This window comes from Triticum urartu, chromosome 3 (genome assembly GCF_003073215.2).
Source record: "Triticum urartu cultivar G1812 chromosome 3, Tu2.1, whole genome shotgun sequence".
Lineage (NCBI taxonomy): Eukaryota > Viridiplantae > Streptophyta > Magnoliopsida > Poales > Poaceae > Triticum > Triticum urartu.
In genome coordinates, this window is record NC_053024.1 from 545,760,591 (window position 1) to 545,781,668 (window position 21,078).

Consider the following 21,078-nt stretch of genomic DNA (forward strand, 5'->3'; position numbering starts at 1 on the left):
GGGTGGCCGGCAGTGCTCGTGCTTGGCCTGCTGGCACACCAAGCACTGCTTGACGAACTCGTCAACGTCGCGCTTCTGTACAGGCCAGAGGAAGAGCTTCTTGACGCGCTGGTGAGTGGTGGTGATGCCCGAGTGGCCACCCACCGCGCTGTCGTGGAAAGCGCTAATGAGTTTGGTGCGGAGTGCCGTGTTGCTGCCGATCCAGAGCCGGTCGCCGCGGCAAATCAACCCTTGGTGCAGCTCAAACCCCTCCTCGTCTGGACTGTGAATGGCGAGGCGGGAGAGCATCTCTTGCACTGTGGCGTCAGTCGCGTAAGAATTGGCGACCTCCTGCACCCAGGCCGGTTGGCAGAGGGAGAGCGCGGCCACGCTCAGCGCAGCGCCCACTCGAGACAGAGCATCGGCCACGCCGTTCTCTGCTCCGCGCATGTACTGAAACGTGAACTGCAGTCCCACCAGTTTGGACATCGCCTTGCGTTGCAGGTCTGTCTCCAGTTGTTGATCCCCCAAATTGGATAAACTCTTGTGATCTGTAAGGATGGTGAACGGTCCGCGCTGCAGATAGGCACGCCATTTCTCGATGGCCATCATCACTGCCAGAAATTCTTTCTCGTACGCCGACAACTTCTGATTGCGGGTACCCAACGCCTTGCTGAAGTATGCCACCAGATGGCCCTCCTGGACGAGCACAGCACCGATGCCAGTGTCACACGCGTTTGTCTCGACGACAAACGGCTTGTCGAAGTCGGGCAGGGCGAGAACATGTGTGGTTGCCATGGCGCGCTTGAGTAAGTCGAAAGCGGCCCGCGCCTGTTCAGACCACTCGGAACGTTTCTTTGTCAATAAGTTAGTGAGCGGCTTGGCAATGATGCCATAGCGTGCGACAAACTTCCTGTAGTAGCCGGTGAGGCCGAGGAACCCGCGGAGCTCGGTGGCTGTCGTCGGTGTAGGCCACTGTAGCATCGCCTGCGTCTTGTCCGCGTCCGTGGCTACGCCCTCCTTGGAGATGATGTGGCCCAGGTATTCGATGATGTCTTGCGCAAAGGAACACTTCGAGGCTTTGACGAACAGCTCGTGCCGGCGAAGAAGCTCGAACACTTGCCGCAGGTGCTCAACGTGCTCTTCCAAGGTGCTGCTGAAGACCAATATGTCATTGAGGAAGATGATGATGAACTTGTGCGCGTGCTTGCCGAAGATCGCGTTCATTAGACACTGGAAGGTCGCTGGCGCGTTCGTCAGACCGAACGGCATGACGCGGAACTGAAAGTGCCCGTGGTGGGTTTTAAACACCGTCTTGTGCTCGTCCTCCTCGCGCATACGAATTTGGTGGTAGCCGGTGCAGAGTCGAGTTTGGAGAAGTTGGCCGCGCCTGCGAGTTCGTCGAGTAGCTCGTCCATGATCGGCAGGGGAAACTGATTCTTGATGGTGATGTCGTTGAGCCGCCTGTAGTCGATGCAGAACCGCCAAGTACCGTCCTTCTTCTTGACGAGGAGTACTGGCGCCGCGAAGGGGCTCACGCTGCAGGTGATGACACCGGATTGCAGCATCTCTTCGACTTGGCGTTCGATCTCGTCCTTCTGCAGCGGCGAGTACCGATACGGGCGCCCGTTCACCGGCGGTGCGCCGTCCACCAGAGTGACCGCATGGTCATACTGCTGATGTGGTGGCAGCTTCTTGGGTTCATCAAACACGACGGCGAAGTCGTCGAGGACCGCTTGCACTGCTGGCGGAGGGGGCTTGTCCTTGTTCGTGCTCGGCGCGCCCCAGTCCATGACCGCCATGTACCATATGTCGTTCCCGGCGTGCCACTTGGCGAACTGGTCCGGCTCGATGTAGTCGATGTTGGTAGTGGTGCCCTTGGGACAAACGCCTTGCACTGTCACGGTCTCGCCCTAGTGCACGAAGGAGATGGTCTTCTCCAACCAGTGACAGTACATGGGACTGTTTTGCTTGAGCCAGTCCATGCCCAGCACACCGTCGTACGCCCCGAGCGCAAGCTGGCGCATGTCCGTGCTGAAAGTGTGTCCCTGGCACCACCACTGGACAGCCGAAATCATGCTGTCGCAGACCAGGCGCTCACCATTGGCGACACGCACCTCCACGGGTGGCAGGGGCATGGTTGTTGCCTTGATCCGCTCCGCGAACGCCTAAGATATGAAGCTGTGTGTACTACCCGAGTCCACGAGCAGCAACATCACTTGATTCTCCACCATAGCTCAAAGGCGGATGGTGCGCGGTGAGTCCCCGCCAGAGACCGAGTGTGTGGAGATGAGGCAGCACTCTTGGTGCGGGTTGCTCCGGTACATGCGCATCCAGTAGGTCGAGTGCGTGCACCGCATCGTCAGTGAGCACCTCGCCATAGTCGCCCACATGAATGGTGATTAACTGCGTCTGTTGCTTGCAACGGTGCTCGCGGGAGTATCGGTCGCCGCACTTGAAATAGAGCCCGTTGGCGCGTCGGAAGTCGCGGAGTTGGCGCTCGCGGGCGAACTTGTCGTTGGCCGGCCGAGCCGCTGCTGCCGCTACTGGTGGCCATGGGGGAATCGCGGCTGGCAGCGGTGGGGGACGTCCGGCAGGGATCAGTCGAGGGCGCGGGCGACGAGCGTCCTTTTCTTCCTCCTGGATACGGGCCAGCACCGAGGCACGCGTGATGCTGGTCGGAGCCTGAAGATGTACTGCAGCGCGTAGGTCATCCCACAGCCTGAGGAGGAACTGGGTGACGAAGAAGCGCGGGCTCAGCAAGGCGTCGAGGGCGAGTAGATGGTACATGTGAGCTTCGGACGCCGCTGGATACTCCGCCACCGTGCTGGTTTGCCGAAGTTGCAGGAGTTGATGCATCTCCAGCTCGAACTCATCCGCCCCAAATTCTTCGCGGATCGCCGCACAGAAGGCGTCCCACCCGAGCGCGTGATGAGCTTGACGGTACGCCTGAAGCCAGTGAGCTGCCTGTCCCTCGATGTACAACGTCGCCGTGGTCACCCAATTGTGTGGCGAAATGCGGTACATCTCGAAGTAGGCGACACATCGATCGATCCACAGGTACGGGGCTGAGCCGTCGAACCATGGGAAATCGTGCTTGGGCGGCTTGGTGAAATACTCCTCGTACCGCAGCATCTCCGGGTCGTGGTGGTCTTGAGCGGGGTCGCCGTGGTGTGGACCGTCGACGTGGCCTCCTCCGTGCCAAAGTTAAAGAAGAGGCGGTCCGTTGTAGACGAGGCGAGGTTGCTGCACGTGCGGATCCACCGGTGCCGCGAAGGAACCGGTCAGGGGGCCGCCCCGTGGCGTACTTGGAGGGCGGCCGCGCGGCGAGGTTGCGGGCGGTGGTGGTGCGGTCTCGCGCTGCTGGCGCACCTCGTCGACGTCGGCCTGCGTCAGACCCACTTGCCAGCGCAGGTGGGCGAGATCGGCAGAGACTTGCTTGTTGAAGGCGATCTACGCCTCCGCTTGCTTGTCACCGGCGAGTTTGCTCTCGTCGAAGCGGGTGAGCGGCGACGAGAGCATGGACTTGAGTTCCTCCGACGATTCCGTCATGGTGAGGAGGATATGCTTCGTCTGCACAGACGGCTGGGACGATGGCGCCGTACCTGCTCGATCGATCTAACCCCGCTTGGGATTTCGCGTCGATTTGCCGAAGCAATTCAACACCTAGAGTAGTGGATGTTACAGATCAATCGGCGAAAGCGGTGGGAAAAAATCGGCCGGAATCAAGATGGCTCTGATAACCAGTTGTGACGACCCGATGAAGATCAGATCGCACGGAAGGGAAAAGGGGATGAGATGCAGGAAGAAGGAGGGCAGCTTTACTTGCAGGAGAGGAAAGATTCAGAGTACAGGTGAGAGAGCTAAGTGACCACACACCATACGCATGCCTCACGCGCCCACGCAGGGGCTGGCATATAACCACCCAACGGCTAGGCCCACTGATGATCTGGCCTAGCGATGACTTGTCCCTCCTTTCCCTATTGGCTGGTCAGGTCCACCGTGGCACTTGCAGGTGCAGGTGTGACAACCCGTTCGCTCAACGAGCTTCCTTGAGCTCCTAGGTGAGCTCTTCCGTAAATCCCCTCTGCTAATTTGCGCGTGCTCGTCCTCTAGCGCTAATCTCCGTCGTGGCCGAAACCTGTCGCCGTTATTTTCGTCGTGACTAAAGCTCACCATCATGATGTGCGCGTCCTCAAGCCCTCTGGCCACACCGCGAGCCTTTGCCTTCCATGCTCGCATCCCCCTGCCTGTGCGCTCGCTCGCGTCAGCCACTCTCCGCTCGCTCAACGCCTGTACGCGCACCCCGCCCCGCCACGCAGTTGCTGCTGCTCCTCCACCACCATGCTCGCCCGCCTGCAGCACCACCGCTGCCGTCTCGTGTCCTCACGGCACCGCTGCCACCGGCCTCCGCCTGGCCGTGCCCTCCCACGCCGCTGCCCCCTCGCTCGGGCTTCCCCCACTGCTTGCCCCGGGCCTCTGCCGCGGCGCCTCCCGTGGTCGCCTGCCCAGCTCCCCTCATCCCCGCCACACCTACTCCGGCCGGCCATGCCCGTCGGGCCGCGCCAGGTCCGCCCACCGCTGCCGCGGCTCGCCCCCACCACGCCTCGCCGACGCCCGCTATCGCCGGCCCTTGGCTGCTGCCGCGCTAGGCTGCTGCTCTGCCTCGCGCAAGGCCATGGCCGAGCACAGCCGTGCCGGCTGTCCCACTATTTGGTGGGACCGCCCCTGTTTAATTAGGAATAAGATTAAGTTAAGTTAAATTAGTAATTAATTAGCCCAGCGACCCAATGACATGTGGACCCATTTCTTTTAAAAGCCTAATTAAAATTCTATGTCAATGACTAGTTGGAACCACCTGCACTGTTCATCAGCTGACCAGTCAAATATTGACTGGGTCAACTGGCCACCTGGAACCCACCTGCCATCCACAGTGGCTAGCCCACTGTGGGTATAAAATGTATTACACTGTTTTAATTCGAATTAATATTTAAATAATTTAGAAAATGATTTAAAAACTTTGAAAATTAATATAAAATAAACCGCAGCTCGGATGGAAAAACTTTGTACATGAAAGTTGCTCAGAACAACGAGACAAATTCGATTACGCAGCCCGTACATCCCTAGCATAGCGAACATGCAATTTTTCCCCTTTGGTTCATCTGCCCGAAAGCGCAAAACTTCGGGGATACTTTCCCGGATGTATCCCCCTTTGCCGGTATCACCTAGTACCGTGTTAGGTCACACTAGCACAACGTATTGCTGCATCTTGCTTTGTGTTACATCTGATTGCTCAGTTATTTATTGTGTTCCCCCTCCGTTACTTATTTCTGGTAGACTCCGAGACCGCTGTCGATGTCCGTGTGTTCGTCTACATCGAAGATAACCCCTCCCTCTTGCCAGAGCAACCAGGCAACCCCCCCCCCCTTGATCAACCCGAGATCGCCTATTATCCTCTCTACTGCTTGCATTAGAGTAGTGTAGAATGTTACCGCTTTTGCTTAATCATATTCTGGTGCATAGCCTGTCATTTTTGCTACAGTTTTTGATACCTTACCTGCAACCTAAATGCTTAGTATAGGATGCTAGTTTATCATCAGTGGCCCTACATTCTTGTCAGTCTGCCATGCTATACTATCGGGCCGTGATCACGTGGGTGTTGATCACGGGTATATACTATACATATTACACATGATACATGTTGTGACTAAAGTCGGGTCGGCTCGTAGAGTACCCGAAAGTGATTCCGATGTGGGGGCTGAAGGGGCAGGTGGCTCCATGCAGGTAGTGGTGGGCCTGAGTTCCCGACGGCCCCCAACTTTTACTTTGGTGGCAGAGCGACAGGGCAGGTTGAGACCACCTAGGAGAGAGGTGGGCTTGGCCCTGGTCGGCGTCCGCGGTTATTTTAAGAATAACACGATTAACGAGATCTTGGTATTTGATCCGAGTCTAGCCACTGGCCTATACGCACTAACCAACTACGCGGGAACAGTTATGGGCACTCAACGTCGTGGTATCAGCCGATGGCTTCTTGACGTCAGCGACTGAGCGGCGTGCACCGGGTTGGACTGGAACGCCTGCTCTTGTATAAGGGAGGCTAGGTCTGCTTGCCGGCCGCGTACGCAACGTGCTGGTGTGCAATGGGCGATGGGCCCAGACCCCTGCGCCATAGGATTTAGACCGGCGTGTTTGACCTCTCTGTTGTGCCTAGTTGGGGCTGTGACGTGTTGATCTTCCGAGGCCGGGCATGACCCAGGAAAGTGTGTCCGGCCAAACGGGATCGAGCATGTTGGGAAATGTGGTGCACCCCTGCAGGGAAGTTTATCTATTCGAATAGCTGTGTCCCTCGGTAAAAGGATGACCCGGAGTTGTACCTTGACCTTATGACAACTAGAACCGGATACTTAATAAAATACACCCTTCCAAGTGCCAGACACAACCCGGTGATCGCTCTCTAATAGGGCGACGAGGAGAGATCGCCGGGTAGGATTATGCTATGCGATGTTACTTGGTGAACTTACCATCTACTCTGTTCTATATGCTGCAAGATGGAGACTGCCATAAGGGTAGTCTTCGACATGACTAGCTATCCCCCTCTTATTCTGGCATTCTGCAGTTCAGTCCACAGATACTACCCATTTCATTTATATCAATGCATATGTAGTGTAGATCCTTGCTTGCGAGTACTTTGGATGAGTACTCACGGTTGCTTTGCTACTTTTTCCCCTTTCTCGGTTATTGCGATCATATGATGGAGTCCAGAGCCAGAGGATCCCGAGGATGAATCCCACATGGAGTTCGACTTCGAGGAATAGTTAGGAGGTCCCAGGAAGGAGGCCTTGCCTTTTCGATCATTGCTACTTTTGTGCTAGCCTTCTTAAGGCGTTCTTGTTTAACTTATGTCTGTACTCAGATATTGATGCTTCCGCTGACTCTTGTGTATTCGAGCTTATGTATTCGACCCCTCGAGGCCCTTGGCTTGTAATATATAGCTTGTATTATTTTAATTTGTGTCTAGAGTTGTGTTGTGATATCTTCCCGTGAGTCCTTGATCTTGATCGTACACATTTGCGTGTATGATTAGTGTAATGGTCAAATCGGGGGCATCACAAGTTGGTATCAGAGCTGACTGCCTGTAGGAATCCTCCTTTCCAACTCCTTGGCCGAAGTTGAGTCTAGTCATTACAAAACTTTTTCTAACATGGTTGTGTGGCTTACGAGCCCACGTCGCTATTGGGTGGTATTAGGATCTTTTACTCCTCGTCTATACTCTGGGACTCTGATCTCTCTTTTATTCGAGTTAAATAAATTTTGCTAAATCTAACATTAGGATCTCGTGATCACTTCCCCTGCCTTCCCCCGTCGCCCTGCCTTCCCCCGCCGTGAACCAGCCTCTTCCCGCGACTCCCTGGCCCGCCAACTGCGCCACCCGCTGCTCGCTGTGTCGCCCCGCTCCGGCTACCGTCGCCGGCCCCGGGCCACGCGCCGGCCCCCTTCACCTGCTGGCCGCCGCCCGGTTCTGCCCCGTCCTGCAGCGCCCGTCAGGGCGCCCGCAACTGCGCCCTGCCTGTTAAGGCCCTGTGCTACTGGACAACGGGGCCCAACCCGAGAAACATTAAAAAAGTAGAAGATAAAGATAAAAAAATGAATTTTAAAAATAAAAATAAATAGTAATTAATTAATTAACTTAATTAATTGTGTTTAATTAACCTAATTAACTAACTAACCTAACTAATCTGTTAATTAAACTAATTAATTTAGTTAATTAGTTAACACAGAATGACGAACGGGACCCACACGTCAGTTGACTAGTCAACACCCCTGTTGACTGCTGACGTCATGCTGACATCATGCTGACGTCAGCATGCACTGTTCTGGATAATGTTGAATTTAAATAATTAAATAAATCCTAAAAATGATTTAAATCTTTTAAAATCAATATAAAATAAACCGTAGCTCGGATGGAAAACTTTGTACATGAAAGTTGCTCAGAACAACGAGACGAATCCGGATACGCAGCCCGTTCGTCCGCCACGTATCCCTAGCATAGCGAACACACAACTTTCTCCCTTCGATTCATCTGTCCGAAAAGGCGAAACATCGGGGATATTTTCCCCCTTCACCGGTATCACCTCATACCGCGTTAGGGCACCCCTAGCACCGCTACTTGTCATGTCATGCATCGCTATGCATATGTTTGCATTATATTCATTGGTTCTTCCCCCTCTTCTCTCCGATAGACTACGAGACTGACGCCGCTGCTGGTGTCCCGTTCGACTACGCTGTTGACGACCCCTCTTTCTTGCTAGAGTAACCAGGCAAGCCCCCCCCCCTTGATCACCAGATATCGCCTACTCTTCTCTCTACTGCTTGCATTAGAGTAGTGTAGCATGTTACTGCTTTCCGTTAATCCTATTCTGATGCATAGCCTGTCATTGTTGCTACAACTGTTGATACCTTACCTGCAATCCTAAATACTTAGTATATGATGCTAGATTATCATCAGTGGCCCTACATTCTTGTCAGTATGCCATGCTATACTATCGGGCCGTGATCACGTCGGGTGTTGATCACGGGTAAATACATACATATATACATACTATACAGGTGGTGACTAAAGTCGGGTCGGCTCGTTGAGTACCCGCAAGTGATTCTGATGTGGGGGCTGAAGGGGCAGGTGGCTCCATCCACGTAGTGGTGGGCCTGAGTTCCCGACGGCCCCGACTGTTACTTTGAGGCGGAGCGACAGGGCAGGTTGAGACCACCTAGGAGAGAGGTGGGCCTGGCCTTGGTCGACATTTGCGGATACTTCAATTAACACGCTTAACGAGATCTTAGTATTTGATCTGAGTCTGGCCACTGGCCTATACACACTAACCAACTACGCGGGAACAGTTATGGGCACTCGACGTCGCGGTATCAGCCGAAGCCTTCGTGACGTCAGCGATTGAGCGGCGCGCGCCGGGTTGGACCGCGCAACGCAACTTCCTTTGTAATGGAGGTTGCTAGGTCTACTCTCCGGTCGCCCTCGCAACGTGCAGGTGTGCAATGGGCTTTGGGCCCAGACCCCTGCGCCATAGGATTCAGACCGACGTGCTGACCTCTTTGTTGTGCCTAGGTAGGGCCGCGACGTGTTGATCTTTCGAGGCCGGGCATGACCCGGAAAAGTGTGTCCGGACAAAGGGGATCGAGTGTGTTGGGAAATGTGGTGCACCCCTGCAGGGAAGTTAATCTATTCGAATAGCCGTGATCTTTGGTAACAGGACGACTTGGAGTTGTACCTTGACCTTATGACAACTAGAACTGGATACTTAATAAAACACACCCTTCCAAGTGCCAGATACAACTGGTGATCGCTCTCTCACAGGGCAATGAGGGGAGGATAATCGGTTAGGATTATGCTATGTGATGTTACTTGGTGAACTTACCATCTACTCTCTTCTTCTACTGCAAGATGGAGGTTACCAGAAGCGTAGTCTTCGATAGGACTAGCTATCCCCCCTCTTATTCTGGCATTCTGCAGTTCAGTCCACATATGCTACCCTTTTCCATTTGATACCAATGCATACATATGTAGTGTAGCTCCTTGCTTGCGAGTACTTTGGATGAGTACCCACGGTTGCTTTGCTCCCCCTTTTTCCCTTTTCTATACTCGATTGCTGCGACCAGTCGTTGGAGCCTAGGAGCTAGACGCCATCGTCAACGACGACTCCTACTACACTGGAGGTGCCTACTACTACGTGCAACCCACTGACGGCGACCAGGAGTAGTTTAGTAGGATCCCAGGCAGGAGGCATGCACCTCTTTCGATCTGTATCCCAGTTTGTGCTAGCCTTCTTAAGGCAAACTTGTTTAACTTATGTCTGTACTCAGATATTGTTGCTTCCGCTAACTCATCTATGATCGAGCTCTTATATTCGAGCCCTCGAGGCCCCTGGCTTGTAATATGATGCTTATATGACTTATTTTATTTGTAGAGTTGTGTTGTGATATCTTCCCGTGAGTCCCTGATCTTGATCGTACACATTTGCATGTATGATTAGTGTACGGTCAAATCGGGGGCGTCACAGTTTGGAAGCACAAGTAGTATCTCTAGTTGGTGCAATGAATTTGGCTAGCATGAGGGGGAAAGGCAAGCTCATCATGTTGGAAGATCCAAGACAATATAATTTAGCTCAGGTGTAAGAAAACATAACCCATTATGTTGTCTTCCTTGTCAAACGTCAACTCTTTAGCGTGTCATATTTTAATGAGTGCTCACAATCATAAAAGATGTCCAAGATAGTATATTTATATGTGAAGACCTCTCTTTCTTTATTACTTCCTATTAATTGCAACGATGACCAAAACTGTGTTTATCAACCCTCAATAACTTTTATTCATCATACTCTTTCTATGTGAGCTCATTACTCTCCATAAGACTCATATGATCTCTTTGTTTCTTTTTATTTCTTTCTCTTTTCTTTTATTCCTTTAGGATCATGGCAAAATAATAAAGCCCTTGACTCAACACTAATCTTTATTATATAGCTCACGGACTCGATTACATAGAAGGATAATAAAGCAAAACTCACAACTAGATCATACTAAGAACTTTTATTCTACTAGATAAAGATATTACCAACAGGATCGAACTAAGAAAAATTGTAAAGATAGAGTGATAGTGATACGATACCGGGGCACTCCCCCAAGCTTGGCAGTTGCCAAGTGGAGTGCCCATACCCATGTGATTATGTCTCCTTTGCTAGTGAAGAAGGTGGGGTTGTTGATGATGGATAGTCGCACATCGAGCGTAGGAGGTCTTCTAACTTGCGGATAATGCTCTTGAGTGCGATGATATGCTCCTTCAACAAAATATTTTCATGTGTGAGATACTTATTTTGTATACGAGCCAACTCAATCATCTTGAAATCTTTGATTTCTGTTGGGGTAAGAAGATTGTGATCCAGTTGAAGGGTGTCTTCTGTGCTGGAACTTGGTCCTCCATGGCCTTCTTGATCCCTTCATCCTTATTGATCTCCATAGGTTCTTCTCTCTTCAGCTCTATCTTCACTAGCCAAGCATCATTTCCCTCATGGTTGGAGGAGGAGGGAGACGACATAGTGCCTGGCCTTGACAACCCTGACAGAAAACAGCTCGAAACAAAGACATGAGATTTTTGCATGATACGGGAGTCAAAACCCCCGGGAGATTATATAATGAATTTTTACCGACCAAAATACGTGTCGTGTACGAAAACGGAGTCCGGAGAGCACACGAGGTGCCCACGAGGTAGGGGGCGCGCCCAGTAGGGTAGGGCGTGCCATCCACCCTCGTGGAGCCCTCATGTCCTTCCCGGACTGCTGCTTATTTTTCTACTTTTCTAAATATTCCAAAACAGAGAAATTTTGCCTTAAAAACTGTTTTGGAGTCGGTTTACTTATTGTACCACATACCTATTCCTTTTCGGAGTCTGAAACATTCCGGAAAGTGTCCTTTATGTATTCCTCTGGGGTTACGGTTTCGATAACATTGGTTTCAACATTTATGGGATTACCTGAGATAGAGTGTTTCATTCTTTGACCATTAACCACCTTCGGCTTGGTGCCTTCGAAGTTGTTGATTTTTATGGCACCGGAATGGTAGACCTCCTTGATAACGTAAGGGCCTTCCCATTTAGAGAGAAGCTTTCCTGCAAAAAATCTTAAACGAGAGTTGTATAACAATACATAGTCACCTACATTAAACTCACGCTTTTGTATCCTTTTGTCATGCCATCTTTTAACTTTTTCTTTAAACAAATTGGCATTTTCGTAGGCTTGGGTTCTCCATTCATCAAGTGAGCTAATATCAAATAACCTCTTCTCACCGGCAAGTTTAAAATCATAATTAAGTTCTTTAATAGCCCAATAACCCTTGTGTTCTAGTTCGAGAGGCAAGTGACATGCTTTTCCATAGACCATTTTATACGGGACATATCCATAGGATTTTTATATGCAGTTCTATAGGCCCATAATGCATCATCAAGTTTCTTGGACCAATTCTTTCTAGACCTATTAACAGTCTCTTGCAAAATTAATTTGAGCTCTCTATTACTCAATTCTACTTGACCACTAGACTAAGGGTGATAAGGAGATGCAATTCTATGATTAACATCATATTTAGCAAGCATTTTACGGAAGGCACCATGAATAAAATGTGAACCACCATTGTTCATTAAATATATAGGGACTCCAAATCTTGGAAAAATAACTTCTTTAAGCATTTTAATAGAAGTGTTATGCTCAGCACTACTAGTTGGAATAGCTTCTACCCACTTAGTAACATAATCTACAGCAACTAAAATATGTGTATAACCATTAGAGGAAGGAAAAGGTCCCATATAATCAAAGCCCCAAACATCAAATGGTTCAATAACAAGTGAATAATTCATGGGCATTTCTTGACGTCTACTAATATTACCAATTCTTTGACATTCATCACAAGATAAGACAAACTTACGGGCATCCTTGAAGAGAGTAGGCCAATAAAAACCTGATTGCAGTACCTTATGTGCAGTTCTATCTCCAGCATGGTGTCCTCCATAAGCTTCGGAGTGACACTTGCATTGGATTTGTTCCTATTCATGCTCAGGTACACAACGTCTAATAACACCATCTACTCCTTCTTTATAAAGATGTGGGTCATCCCAAAAGTAATGCCTCAAATCATAGAAGAACTTTTTCTTTTGCTGGTATGTGAAACTAGGTGGTATAAACCTAGCAACAATGTAATTAGCATAATCAGCATACCATGGAGCAGTATGAGAAGCATTTATGACATTCAATTGCTCATCAGGAAAACTATCATCAATAGGTAGTGGTTCATCAAGCACATTTTCTAACCTAGACAAGTTGTCTGCAACGGGGTTCTCAGCTCCTTTTCTATCAACAATATGCAAATCAAATTCTTGTAGTAAGAGAACCCATCTAATAAGTCTAGGTTTAGCATCTTTCTTTTCCATAAGATATTTAATAGCAGCATGATCAGTGTGAATAGTTACTTTAGAATCAACAATATAAGGTCTAAACTTATCATAAGCAAATACCGTCGGGGAACGTAGTAATTTCAAAAAAATTCCTACGCACACGCAAGATCATGGTGATGCATAGCAATGAGATGGGAGAGTGTGATCTACGTACCCTCATAGACCGACAGCGGAAGCGTTATGACAACGCGGTTGATGTAGTCGTACGTCTTCACGGCCCGACCGATCAAGCACCGAAACTATGGCACCTCCGAGTTTTAGCACACGTTCAGCTCGATGACGATCCCCGGACTCCGATCCAGCAAAGTGTCGGGGAAGAGTTCCGTCAGCACGACGGCGTGGTGATGATCTTGATGTTCTACCGTCGCAGGGCTTCGCCTAAGCACCGCTACAATATTATTGAGGAGTATGTTGGAAAGGGGCACCGCACACGGCTAAGAAAACGATCACGTGGATCAACTTGTGTGTCTAGGGGTGCCCCCTGCCCCCGTATATAAAGGAGCAAGGGGAGGAGGCTGGCCGGCCCTAGGGCGCGCCAAGGAGGAGTCCTCCTCCTAGTAGGAGTAGGACTCCCTTCTTTCCTACTCCTACTAGGAGGGGGAAAGGAAGGGGGAGAGGGAGAAGGAAAGGGGGGCGCCGCCCCCCTCTCCTAGTCCAATTCGGACCAGAGGGGGAGGGGGCGCGCGGCCCACCCTGGCCGCCCCTCTCTCACCCCACTAGGGCCCATGAGGCCCATTACTTATACCGGGGGGGGGGGGTTCCGGTAACCCTCCAGCACTCTGGTTTTCTCCGAAATCATCTGGAACACTTCCAGTGTCCGAATATAGCCGTCCAATATATCAATCTTTATGTCTCGACCATTTCGAGACTCCTCATCATGCCCGTGATCACATCCGGGACTCCGAACTTACTTCGGTACATCAAAACTCATAAACTCATAATATAACTGTCATTGAAACCTTAAGCGTGCGGACCCTACGGGTTCGAGAACAATGTAGACATGACCGAGACATGTCTCTGGTCAATAACCAATAGCGAAACCTAGATGCTCATATTGGCTCCCACATATTCTATGAAGATCTTTATCGGTCAGACCGCATAACAACATACGTTGTTCCCTTTGTCATCGGTGTGTTACTTGCCCGAGATTCGATTGTCGGTATCTCAATACCTAGTTCAATCTCGTTACTGGCAAGTATCTTTACTCATTTTGTAATACATCATCTCGCAACTAACTCATTAGTTGCAATGCTTGCAAGGCTTATGTGATGTGCATTACCGATAGGGCCCAGAGATACCTCTCCGACAATCGGAGTGACAAATCCTAATCTCGAAATATGCCAACCCAACATGTACCTTTGGAGACACCTGTAGAGCTCCTTTATAATCACCCAGTTACGTTGTGACGTTTGGTAGCACATAAAGTGTTCCTCCGACAAACGGGAGTTGCATAATCTCATAGTCATAGGAACATGTATAAGTCATGAAGAAAGCAATAGCAACATACTAAACGATCGGGTGCTAAGCTAATAGAATGGGTCATGTCAATCACATCATTCTCCTAATGATGTGATCCCGTTAATGAAATGACAACACATGTCTATGGTTAGGAAACATAACCATCTTTGATTAACGAGCTAGTCAAGTAGAGGCACACTAGTGACGTTTACTTTGTCTATGTATTCACACAAGTATTATGTTTCCGGATAATACAATTCTAGCATGAATAATAAACATTTATCATGATTTAAGGAAATAAATAATAACTTTATTATTGCCTCTAGGGCATATTTCCTTCAGTCTCCCACTTGCACTAGAGTAAATAATCTAGATTACACAGTAATGATTCTAACACCCATGGAGCTTTGGTGCCGATCATGTTTTGCTCGTGGAAGAGGCTTAGTCAACGGGTCTGCTACATTCAGATCCGTATGTATCTTGCAAATCTCTATGTCTCCCACCTGGACTAGATCCCGGATGGAATTGAAGCGTCTCTTGATGTGCTTGGTTCTCTTGTGAAATCTAGATTCCTTTGCCAAGGCAATTGCACCAGTATTGTCACAAAAGATTTTCATTGGACCCGATGCACTAGGTATGACACCTAGATCGGATATGAACTCCTTCATCCAGACTCCTTCGTTTGCTGCTTCCGAAGCAGCTATGTACTCTGCTTCACATGTAGATCCCGCCACAACGCTTTGTTTAGAACTGCACCAACTGACAACTCCACCGTTTAATGTAAACACGTATCTGGTTTGTGATTTAGAATCGTCCGGATCAGTGTCAAAGCTTGCATCAACGTAAACATTTACGATGAGCTCTTTGTCACCTCCATATATGAGAAACACATCCTTAGTCCTTTTCAGGTATTTCAGGATGTTCTTGACCGCTGTCCAGTGATCCACTCCTGGATTACTTTGGTACCTCCCTGCTAGACTTATAGCAAGACATACATCAGGTCTGGTACACAGCATTGCATACATGATAGAGCCTATGGCTGAAGCATAGGGAACATCTTTCATTTTCTCTCTATCTTCTGCAGTGGTCGGGCATTGAGTCTTACTCAATTTCACACCTTGTAACACAGGCAAGAATCCTTTCTTTGCTTGATCCATTTTGAACTTCTTCAAAACTTTGTCAAGGTATGTGCTTTGTGAAAGTCCAATTAAGCGTCTTGATCTATCTCTATAGATCTTAATGCCCAATATGTAAGCATCTTCACCAAGGTCTTTCATTGAAAAACTCTTATTCAAGTATCCCTTTATGCTATCCAGAAATTCTATATCATTTCCGATTAGTAATATGTCATCTACATATAATATCAGAAATGCTACAGAGCTCCCACTCACTTTCTTGTAAATATAGGCTTCTCCAAAAGTCTGCACAAAACCAAATGCTTTGATCACATTATCAAAGCGTTTATTCCAACTCCGAGAGGCTTGCACCAGTCCATAAATGGATCGCTGGAGCTTGCACACTTTGTTAGCTCCCTTTGGATCGACAAAACCTTCTGGCTGGATCATATACAACTCTTCTTCCAGAAATCCATTCAAGAATGCAGTTTTGACATCCATCTGCCATATTTCATAATCATAAAATGCGGCAATTGCTAACATGATTCGGACAGACTTAAGCATCGCTACGGGTGAGAAGGTCTCATCGTAGTCAATCCCTTGAACTTGTCGAAAACCTTTTGCGACAAGTCGAGCTTTGTATACAGTAACATTACCGTCAGCGTCGGTCTTCTTCTTGAAGATCCATTTATTCTCAATTGCTTGCCGATCTTTGGGCAAGTCAACCAAAGTCCACACTTTGTTCTCATACATGGATCCCATCTCAGATTTCATGGCTTTAAGCCATTTTGCGGAATCTGGGCTCACCATCGTTTCTCCATAGGTAGGTTCATCATGATCTAGTAGCATGACTTCCAGAACAGGATTACCATACCACTCTGGTGCGGATCTTACTCTGGTTGATCTACGAGGTTCAGTAGTATCTTGTTCTGAAGTTTCATGATCATCATCATTAGCTTCCTCACTAATTGGTGTAGGTGTCACAGAAACCGGTTTCAGTGATGTACTACTTTCCAATAAGGGAGCAGGTACAGTTACCTCATCAAGTTCTACTTTCCTCCCACTCACTTCTTTCGAGAGAAACTCCTTCTTTAGAAAGTTTCCGAATTTAGCAACAAAAGTCTTGCCTTCGGATCTGTGATAAAAGGTGTATCCAATAGTTTCCTTTGGATATTCTATGAAGACACATTTCTCCGATTTGGGTTCGAGCTTATCAGGTTGAAGCTTTTTCACATAAGCATCACAGCCCCAAACTTTCAGAAACGACAACTTTGGTTTCTTGCCAAACCACAGTTCATAAGGTGTCGTCTCAATGGATTTTGATGGTGCCCTATTTAACGTGAATGCGGCTGTCTCTAGAGCATAACCCCAAAATGATAGCGGTAAATCAGTAAGAGACATCATAGATCGCACCATATCAAGTAAAGTACGATTACGACGTTCGGACACACCATTACGCTGTGGTGTTCCGGGTTGCGTGAGTTGCGAAACTATTCCGCATTGTTTCAAATGTACACCAAACTCGTAACTCAAATATTCTCCTCCATGATCAGATCGTAGGAATTTTATTTTCTTGTTATGATGATTTTCAACATCATTCTGAAATTCTTTGAACTTTTCAAATGTTTCAAACTTATGTTTCATTAAGTAGATATACCCATATCTGCTTAAGTCATCTGTGAAAGTGAGAAAATAACGATATCCGCCATGAGCCTCAACATTCATCGGACCACATACATCTGTATGTATGATTTCCAACAAATCTGTTGCTCTCTCCATAGTACCGGAGAACGGTGTTTTTGTCATCTTACCCATAAGGCACGGTTCGCAAGTACCAAGTGATTCATAATCAAGTGGTTCCAAAAGTCCATCAGTATGGAGTTTCTTCATGCGCTTTATATCGATATAACCTAAACGGCAGTGCCACAAATAAGTTGCACTATCATTATCAACTCTGCATCTTTTGGCTTCAACATTATGAATATGTGTGTCACTACTATCGAGATTTAATAATAATAGACCATTCTTCATGGGTGCATGACCATAAAAGATATTACTCATATAAATAGAACAACCATTATTCTCTGATTTAAATGAATAACCGTTTCGCATCAAACAAGATCCAGATATAATGGTCATGCTCAACGCTGGCACCAAATAACAATTATTTAGGTCTAATAGTAATCCCGAAGGTAGATGTAGAGGTAGCGTGCCGACCGCGATCACATCGACTTTGGAACCATTTCCCACGCGCATCGTCACCTCGTCCTTAGCCAATCTTCGCTTAATCCGTAGTCCCTGTTTCGAGTTGCAAATGTTAGCAACAGAACCAGTATCAAATACCCAAGTGCTACTGCGAGGATTAGTAAGGTACACATCAATAACATGTATATCGCATATACCTTTGTTCACCTTGCCATCCTTTTTATCCGCCAAATACTTGGGGCAGTTCCGCTTCCAGTAACCAGTCTGCTTGCAGTAGAAGCAGTCAGTTTCAGGCTTAGGTCCAGATTTGGGTTTCTTCTCTTGAGCAGCAACTTGCTTGCTGTTCTTTTTGAAGTTCCCCTTCTTCTTCCCTTTGCCCTTTTTCTTGAAACTAGTGGTCTTGTTGACCATCAACACTTGATGCTCCTTCTTGATTTCTACCTCCACAGCTTTCATCATTGCGAAGAGCTCGGGAATAGTCTTATTCATCCCTTGCATATTATAGTTCATCACGAAGCTCTTGTAGCTAGGTGGCAGTGATTGGAGAATTCTGTCAATGACGCAATCATCTGGAAGATTAACTCCCAATTGAATCAAGTGATTATTATACCCAGACATTTTGAGTATATGCTCACTGACAGAACTGTTCTCCTCCATCTTGCAGCTATAGAACTTATTGGATACTTCATATCTCTCAATCCAGGCATTTGCTTGAAATATTAACTTTAACTCCTGGAACATCTCATATGCTCCATGATGATCAAAACGTCGTTGAAGTACCGATTCTAAGCCGTAAAGCATGGCACACTGAACTATCGAGTAGTCATCAGCTTTGCTCTGCTAGACGTTCATAACATCTGCTGTTGCTCCAGCAGCAGGCCTGGCACCCAGCGGTGCTTACAGGACATAATTCTTCTGTGCAGCAATGAGGATAATCCTCAAGTTACGGACCCAGTCCGTGTAATTGCTACCATCATCTTTCAACTTTGCTTTCTCAAGGAACGTATTAAAATTCAACGAAACAATAGCACGGGCCATCTATCTACAATCAAACATAAACAAGCAAGATACTATCAGGTACTAAGTTCATGATAAATTTAAGTTCAATTAATCATATTACTAAAGAACTCCCACTTAGATAGACATCCCTCTAATCCTCTAAGTGATTACGTGATCCAAATCAACTAAACCATGTTCGATCATCACGTGAGATGGAGTAGTTTCATTGGTGAACATCACTATGTTGATCATATCTACTATATGATTCACGCTCAACCTTTCGGTCTCCGTGTTCCGAGGCCATATTTGTGTATGCTTGGCTCATCAAGTATAACCTGAGTATTCTGCGTGTGCAACTGTTTTGCACCCGTTGTATTTGAACGTAGAGCCTATCACACCCGATCATCACGTGGTGTCTCAGCACGAAGAACTTTTGCAATGGTGCATACTCAGGGAGAACACTTCTTGATAATTAGTGAGAGATCATCTTAAAATGCTACCGTCAAACAAAGCAAGATAAGATGCATAAAAGATAAACATCACATGCAATCAATATAAGTGATATGATATGGCCATCATCATCTTGTGCTTGTGATCTCCATCTTCGAAGCACCGTCATGATCACCATTGTCACCGGCGCGACACCTTGATCATCATCGTAGCATCGTTGTCGTCTCGCCAATCTTATGCTTCCTCGACTATCGCTACCGCTTAGTGATAAAGTAAAGCATTACAGCGTAATTGCATTGCATACAATAAAGCGACAACCATATGGCTCCTGCCAGTTGCCGATAACTCGGTTACAAAACATGATCATCTCATACAATAAAATTTAGCATCATGTCTTGACCATATCACATCACAACATGCCCTGCAAAAACAAGTTAGACGTCATCTACTTTGTTGTTGCAAGTTTTACGTGGCTTCTACGGGCTTAAGCAAGAACCAATCTTACCTACGCATCAAAACCACAACGATAGTTTGTCAAGTTGGTGTTGTTTTAACCTTCGCAAGGACCGGGCGTAGCCACACTCAGTTCAACTAAAGTGGGAGAAACTGACACCCGCCAGCCACCTGTGTGCAAAGCACGTCGGTAGAACCAGTCTCGCGTAAGCGTACGCGTAATGTCGGTCCGGGCCGCTTCATCCAACAATACCGCCGAACCAAAGTATGACATGCTGGTAAGCAGTATGACTTATATCGCCCACAACTCACTTGTGTTCTACTCGTGCATATAACATCAACACATAAAACCTAGGCTCGGATGCCACTGTCGGGGAACGTAGTAATTTCAAAAAACTTCCTACGCACACGCAAGATCATGGTGATGCATAGCAATGAGATGGGAGAGTGTGATCTACGTACCCTCGTAGACCGACAGCGGAAGCGTTATGGCAATGCGGTTGATGTAGTCGTACGTCTTCACGGCCCGACCGATCAAGCACCGAAACTATGGCACCTCCAAGTTTTAGCACACGTTCAGCTCGATGACGATCCCCAGACTCCGATCCAGCAAAGTGTCGGGGAAGAGTTCCGTCAGCACGACGGCGTGGTGACGATCTTGATGTTCTACCGTCGCAGGGCTTCGCCTAAGCATCGCTACAATATTATCGAGGAGTATGGTGGAAAGGGGCACCGCACACGGCTAAGAAAACGATCACGTGGATCAACTTGTGTGTCTAGGGGTGCCCCTGCCCCCGTATATAAAGGAGCAAGGGGAGGAGGCCGGCCGGCCCTAGGGTGCGCCAAGGAGGAGTCCTCCTCCTCCTAGTAGGAGTAGGACTCCCCTCTTTCCTACTCCTACTAGGAGGGGGATAGGAAGGGGGAGAGGGAGAAGGAAAGGGGGGCGCCGCCCCCCTCTCCTAGTCCAATTCGGACCAGAGGGGGAGGGGGCGCGCGGCCCACCCTGGCTGCCCCTCTCTCTCTCCACTAGGGCCCATGAGGCCCATTACTTCTCCCGGGGGGGGGTTCCGGTAACCCTCCGGCACTCCGGTTTTCTCCGAAATCATCTGGAACACTTCCGGTGTCCCAATATAGCCGTCCAATATATCAATCTTTATGTCTCGACCATTTCGAGACTCCTCGTCATGTCCGTGATCACATCCGGGACTCCGAACTAACTTCGGTACATCAAAACTCATAAACTCATAATATAACTGTCATTGAAACCTTAAGCGTGCGGACCCTACGGGTTGGAGAACAATGTAGACATGACCGAGACATGTCTCCGGTCAATAACCAATAGCGGAACCTGGATGCTCATATTGGCTCCCACATATTCTACGAAGATCTTTATCGGTCAGTCCGCATAACAAC